This window comes from Echinops telfairi, unplaced genomic scaffold (genome assembly GCF_000313985.2).
Source record: "Echinops telfairi isolate 266 unplaced genomic scaffold, ASM31398v2 ScPeMD7_60;HRSCAF=208, whole genome shotgun sequence".
Classification (NCBI taxonomy): domain Eukaryota; kingdom Metazoa; phylum Chordata; class Mammalia; order Afrosoricida; family Tenrecidae; genus Echinops; species Echinops telfairi.
In genome coordinates, this window is record NW_022103958.1 from 6,736,275 (window position 1) to 6,741,761 (window position 5,487).

At 57.9% G+C, this 5,487-nt stretch overlaps 1 long non-coding RNA gene across 1 annotated transcript in view; it reads right to left on the reverse strand.

Annotated features, from left to right (window-relative positions):
• Nucleotides 1–3,595: 3,595 nt before the first annotated feature.
• LOC123521782 overlaps nucleotides 3,596–5,487 on the reverse strand; it is a 28,720-nt gene continuing 26,828 nt past the window's right edge. The window contains exons 2-3 of the long non-coding RNA XR_006680131.1: nucleotides 5,291–5,374; nucleotides 3,596–3,774 (exon numbers count right to left, since the gene is read on the reverse strand). This is a non-coding gene — a long non-coding RNA (uncharacterized LOC123521782). The remainder of the gene's footprint in view (nucleotides 3,775–5,290; nucleotides 5,375–5,487) is intronic.

The following is a 5,487-nucleotide window of genomic DNA, read 5'->3' on the forward strand; positions in this document are numbered from 1 at the left end:
CCCCCCCCCCACACACACACACACACAGCCCCATGAGGTAGGTCAGTGGGTCCCAAAGTGGGCCACACCATCCCTGGGGACGCTGGACCCAGCCAAGGGGGGCTATGAAGGCAGAGGCACTTCCCTTGGGTGATGGGCTACAGTGTAAACGTTTTCACTGGGGGCTCACTTTTTGACAAAATCCGTTGGAAAGCCTCTGAGGTCGAAGGTTACATTGTCTCTAATGTTACCCTGAGGCCCCCAGAGGGTAGAGGGTGGCTTGTGACCCAGTCACTTGTCACACATGGCTTGTCACACAGCCATGGAGTGAGGTCCTCTGAGCAGGCTGCCTGATGTTTGACCCCTGTGGTGTGGGCTCAGCCCCGCCCCCATCAAGCCTGCCCCAAACCCCAAGCTCCGAGGCCCGCCCAGGTGGCTCCAGCAGAAGTTGAGACACAAGGGGATTCAGTGAGCGGCTGTCCGGGCCGTGGGGAACACTGCAGCTTCTGGCACAGATCCACGGCCCTCCTCCGGGCCCAAGGGGCGGAGGCTGATGGCCCGCCCAGAACCAGGGCTCTGGTTTCTCTACGCAAACAGGCCCAGGGGCCCCGGCCCGGCCTTCATAATACTTTCAACAAATACAGAGAAACACAAATCCCCCCTCACTTCACCCACCTCAGAGATTCAAAGGGTGGCCATTTTAGTAGCTATACTTCCTGTGTGTGCCTGGGTGTGTGTCTTGGCCGTGTGTGTCTGTGTATATGTGTGTGTGTCTGTGTCTAGTTGAGTGTGTGTGTGTCTAGTTGAGCGTGTGTGTGTCTGTGCATGTGTATATGCATGTGTGTGTGTCTGTGTCTAGTTGAGTGTGTGTCTGTCTAGTTGAGTGTGTGTGTGTATGTGCATGTTGTGTGTGTCTGTGTCTAGTTGAGTGTGTGTATGTGCATGTGTGTGTGTCTGTGTCTAGTTGAGTGTGTGTGTCTGTGTCTGTGTGTGCATGTGCATCTAGCTGCATGTATATATCTGGATGTGTGTGTCTAGTTGAGTGTGTGTGTATGTGTATTTGTGTGTCTGTGTATGTGTGTGTCTGTGTGTGTGTGCATCTAGCTGAGTGTGTATGTCTGGATATATCTGTGTGTGTCTACTTGAGTGTATATATGTGTGTGTAGTTGAGTGGATGTGTGTATGTCTCGATGTATATATGTGTGTCTAGTTGTGTGGGGTGGGTGCACGCGAGTGTGCGTGTGTGTGTGTGTGTGTGTGTGTGTGTGTGTGTAACAAATGGCTTTAAGTAGAACTGGACTCACACTGTGTGCAGTGCCTGGCGGCCTGGTTTTCCCTTTGGACAATGTGCTAGGAAGCCGCCATGTGCCCCAGAAGGAGCCTGGTGGGGGCGTGCTCACAGCGCTCAGCTGCCAGCAGAATGGTGGTGGTTTGCGGCCACCAGCCCCTCAGTGGGGGAAAGGGGCACAGTCGGCTTCCAGAGCGACTACTGCCTTGGAAACCCACTGGGGCAGCTGGACACTGTCCTGCAGGGTCACCATGAGTCAGCTTCAACTCAACGGCAATAGTTCATATTGCAGAAAACGTCTCTGACCACACTATTTCACATGCAACATACGAGTCCATGCTACTGATCACTGCTATTAACCTTAGCGGGGCGTCAGCAATGGCCCCAGAGCATTTACACATAGGTAATATTGTTACAAATCATTTCTGAGGTTCAGCGACCCCGGGAAAGCCCTCGAGTTGAAGTCCTATGTAGATGTATGCACGTATCTCGTGTCCTCAGACTCGACCGGCAGGTGGGTCCCAGGTTTCCACAGCCACCCTGGATGAGAACGTCAGATAAGAGACACAGCACGCCCAAGGAGTCCAGCCGGGGGAGGGGAGGGAAACGAATACTGGAAACAAGCCAGACAACCAAAGAGAAACAGGCTGGGACGAAGGCCCTGGGGACAAGGGAGGCCTGCTCCGGGCAGCTGGGCTCAGGCAGCTGGCCCAGGACAGCTGCATGGGCAGAGCTGGGTTCAGGGGCACCAGGCCCAGTCCGGTTCCCACTGCCCAGTGTGGTGAGAGGAGGGGAGAGGCAGGCCACAGAGCAGAGGGGAAGGTGAGCGAGCCCAAGGCCTGGGCTCCACCACAGGGCTGAAAGGCAACCCCCCGCCCCATTCATGCAAAACACAGCTTACTGTGTGCACATCTGTTCACCCCCCAGGGCTGGTCAGGGTCTCAACACTGACCTCTCAACCACACTTGTCAGCAGGAACACACAGTGGCTGTCCCATAGCAGGCAGGGGTGGGGAGAGCCACTACCTCTTAAAGTGCCATCGCCGCCCTTACGGGTCTGCCAGAGGCTTTCCTTGGATGCTTCCTGGTGGGTCAGATGTGAGCTCAAGGTGAAGGCAAAGGCTGCCTGAGTGGGAGTGAGTTCCCAGTCACAGGGGGCATGTAAGCAACATCCGAACAAATCCCATGAGAGATTCCCATACGACAAGGGGGATGGGGGGAGGTGCTAAAGGGCCCTTTGTGTCAACCAGGGGCCAAGACAAGGGTCTGGGGACAGCAGAGATGGTAGTGAGTCAGGAGGGAAACGTAGAGTCCAGGCAACTCCCCCAGGGCCCTCCTAGAGCGTCCATGGAGAGGAGAAAACAAGGCATGCCAAAAGAGCCCGAGGCGAGAGTCCCAAATCCAGGCTGGCCTGCATGTGGCCGCCCCAAGATGCATGGAGCCATCGCTCCTCCTGGGCCCCCAACACTGCACCCAGCAGCCCCCAGCAACTCTTCAGGGTGGGCAGAGCTGGGCAGGGTGGCCTGGCAAGGCTGCCTTGCCAACAGGGCCCTGCTTTGTTTCAGCGGGGCTGGACCTCCTCCAGGGCCCGCCCAGCCCCGGCTCCACCAGAAGTATGCATGTGATACGCTGAATCGGCCAGTGGCCTGAGCCCTGCAGAAGCCATTCTTGGGCAACTCTCCTGCCTGCACGCTTACAGAGAAGCCCGGGAAGGGGCCGTCTGCAAGGCTGTGGTGCTCACGTGTCCAGGGTCAGGCAGGACCGTCAAGGGGCGGGGCTATAGGTTAAGAGGAAATACTGGGTTGGCTGAGGGAGGAGAGGCTGCCAATGAATGGTGCCTACTATGGGCACTGAAGGGGCCCTGGTGAAGCAGAGCTCAAGTGTTAGACTGCTAACGGAGAGAGTGGCAGTCTGTCTGCAAACCCGCCTGGGTAGTTCGACCCTATCCTGCAGGGTTGCTATCAGCCTGCAAAGGGCTTTATGAGCACCTACTGTGTGTGGCAGTGCTCATAAAACCCTTTTCCATACCACAGGACGACCAACGACAGACCAGTGGTGGGCCACACACAGTAAGAACTGCTGCATCTGAATGCGGTGCTGGAGAAGGACGTGGAAAGTTCCACAGAATGCCAAGAGAGCAAACAGGTCTGCCTTGGAAGAAGTCCAGACAGAGTGTTCCTGAGAGGCAAGGAGGGCGAACTCGGCCTCACGTCCTTCAGACATGCCATCAGGAGAGGCCAGTTCCCTGGAGAAGGACATCATGCACGGTGAAGTGGAAGGGCAGTGAGAAAGAGGGAGTCCCAACAAGATGGATGGACACAGGGGCAGCGTCGATGGGCTCAGGCATGGGCACAGCTGGGAGGACGGCACCGGCCCGGCAGGGTTTCCTCCAGTTGTGTGTGGGGTCGCTATGGGCCGGAGCCGACTCGCCGCGCCGTGACAGATGTGGGTGACAGATGTGGGCGGCTCATCTGCATGGCTTCCTCTCGCTGTTCTGAGGGCCGGCCCCTGCGGGATGCAGTCAAGCTGGTTCCCACTCACAGCGACCCCGGGAGGGACAGAGTGGGAGTGTCCTGTGGCTTCCCTGGGCTGTCATCCGGGTTTCTCTCAGAGTCACTGGGCGGGTTCGAACCGCCGATCTTCCATTGGGAGCTGGGCACTCAGCCATTGCACTACCAGAACTCCGTGCCAGCCCCTTGGCAGTGGGTATTCCTCCCCCTGGGGCCCTGAGGGCACAGGGAGAGGAAGTCCTTCCCCCGGGTGGGGTAGGCCGGACTTCACAGAGGAGTGGCTGAGGGTGCCTGGGACGGCTTTGCCCCCAAACCCAAACCAAACTCACTGCCATCACATCGATGCTGACTCATTGTGAGTGACCCTGACCCAGCAGGACAGGGTCGAACCCCCTCTGTGAGTTCTCGAAACTGTAACTCAACACGGGCATAGTCAGCCCGGTCCTTCTGTCTTTCTCCCGGGGAGAGGCTGGTGGTTTCAAACTGCTGCCCTTTTGGTGAGCAGCCCAGTGTGTAACCACTATGCCAGCAGGTGAGACCCAGGCGCTGCTCATAAGGAGCTCTGGCCAGGTGAGCGAGGAAGAGGCCAAGGAGCCACGTTTGTGGGTGTCAAGCCCTGGCCTGGGGCAGGGGCAGCAGCCTGGTTTTCCCCTGATGATGCAGACCCCAAGTTGCCCATAGGTGTGCCTGTGGTGGGTGCTGAGCATTGGCTGCTGACTGAACAGCTAGTGGTTCATCCCCAGCCATTCCTGTGAAGAGTACCATCTCAGAAACCCTTAGGGACATTTCTCTACGGGGTCATATAGGGGCATAGGGACCTATAGGGTCACGATGAGTCAGAAGCGACTCCGTGGCAGAGGTTGGATTGGTTCAGTGGCCCACACCAATGGTACCAGGCACTGGGCTAAGCGGGTCAGCCCGCTAGGAGTAAACTGAGGCCCAGAGAGACGAAGGAGTTTGCCCAAAGTCTCAGCTCCGTACCAGCAAGGACCAGGAGCCAGGCCATCGGGCCCAGGGCGCCGCTTCTCCCTCTCTCTCTTCCATGGGGGAAGCAGCTGGGCCAGTCCAGAGGCTGAGCTGGGACCCTGACAGCCCCAGGGCAGGAGGCAGGATGGGCAGGGACAGGGGTAAAGAGAGAATGGCCGAGGAAGGAACAGACCTCGGCAAAGGACAGCAGACTTGGCAGGTCCTCAGAGACTCTTGCCTCCGAGTGGACAGAGGTTTGGCTCTCAGGCATCTACCAGCCTCCCTCAAGGACTGGCAGGGTGAGATGGCGAAGCTGAGTCCAGGACCTGCTGCCAAGTCCCCCTAGCTTTCCCTCTGAGCCTGTGGACCTGGGGAGGGGTGGTCTCTTCACCAGAGCCCCTTCTCTGAGTGAGTTCCCCCTGGGAGTTGACACCGGTGGAGGCGTGAGAAGCCTGCTGTTCCTGAGCAGCCTTGGGGGAACGGAGAGGGGACCGACAGGTTCTTTGGCAGTGACTGCCCTGGGGGGGCGGGGTACGGGCGGGCCTTACCTGTCAGTCAGATGGAGGGATTGCACTGGAGCTATTTGCTGGAGCACACGCTTCCTCCGAGCACAAGTCCCAGAAGACGCACCGCTGTGAACAAGAGGTGTTGCTGTCAGATGGTTTCTGGAGCACACACACAATCTCTGGAGCATTCTCTCTCTCTCTCTCTCTCTCTCTCTCTCTCTCTCTCTCTCTCTCTCTCT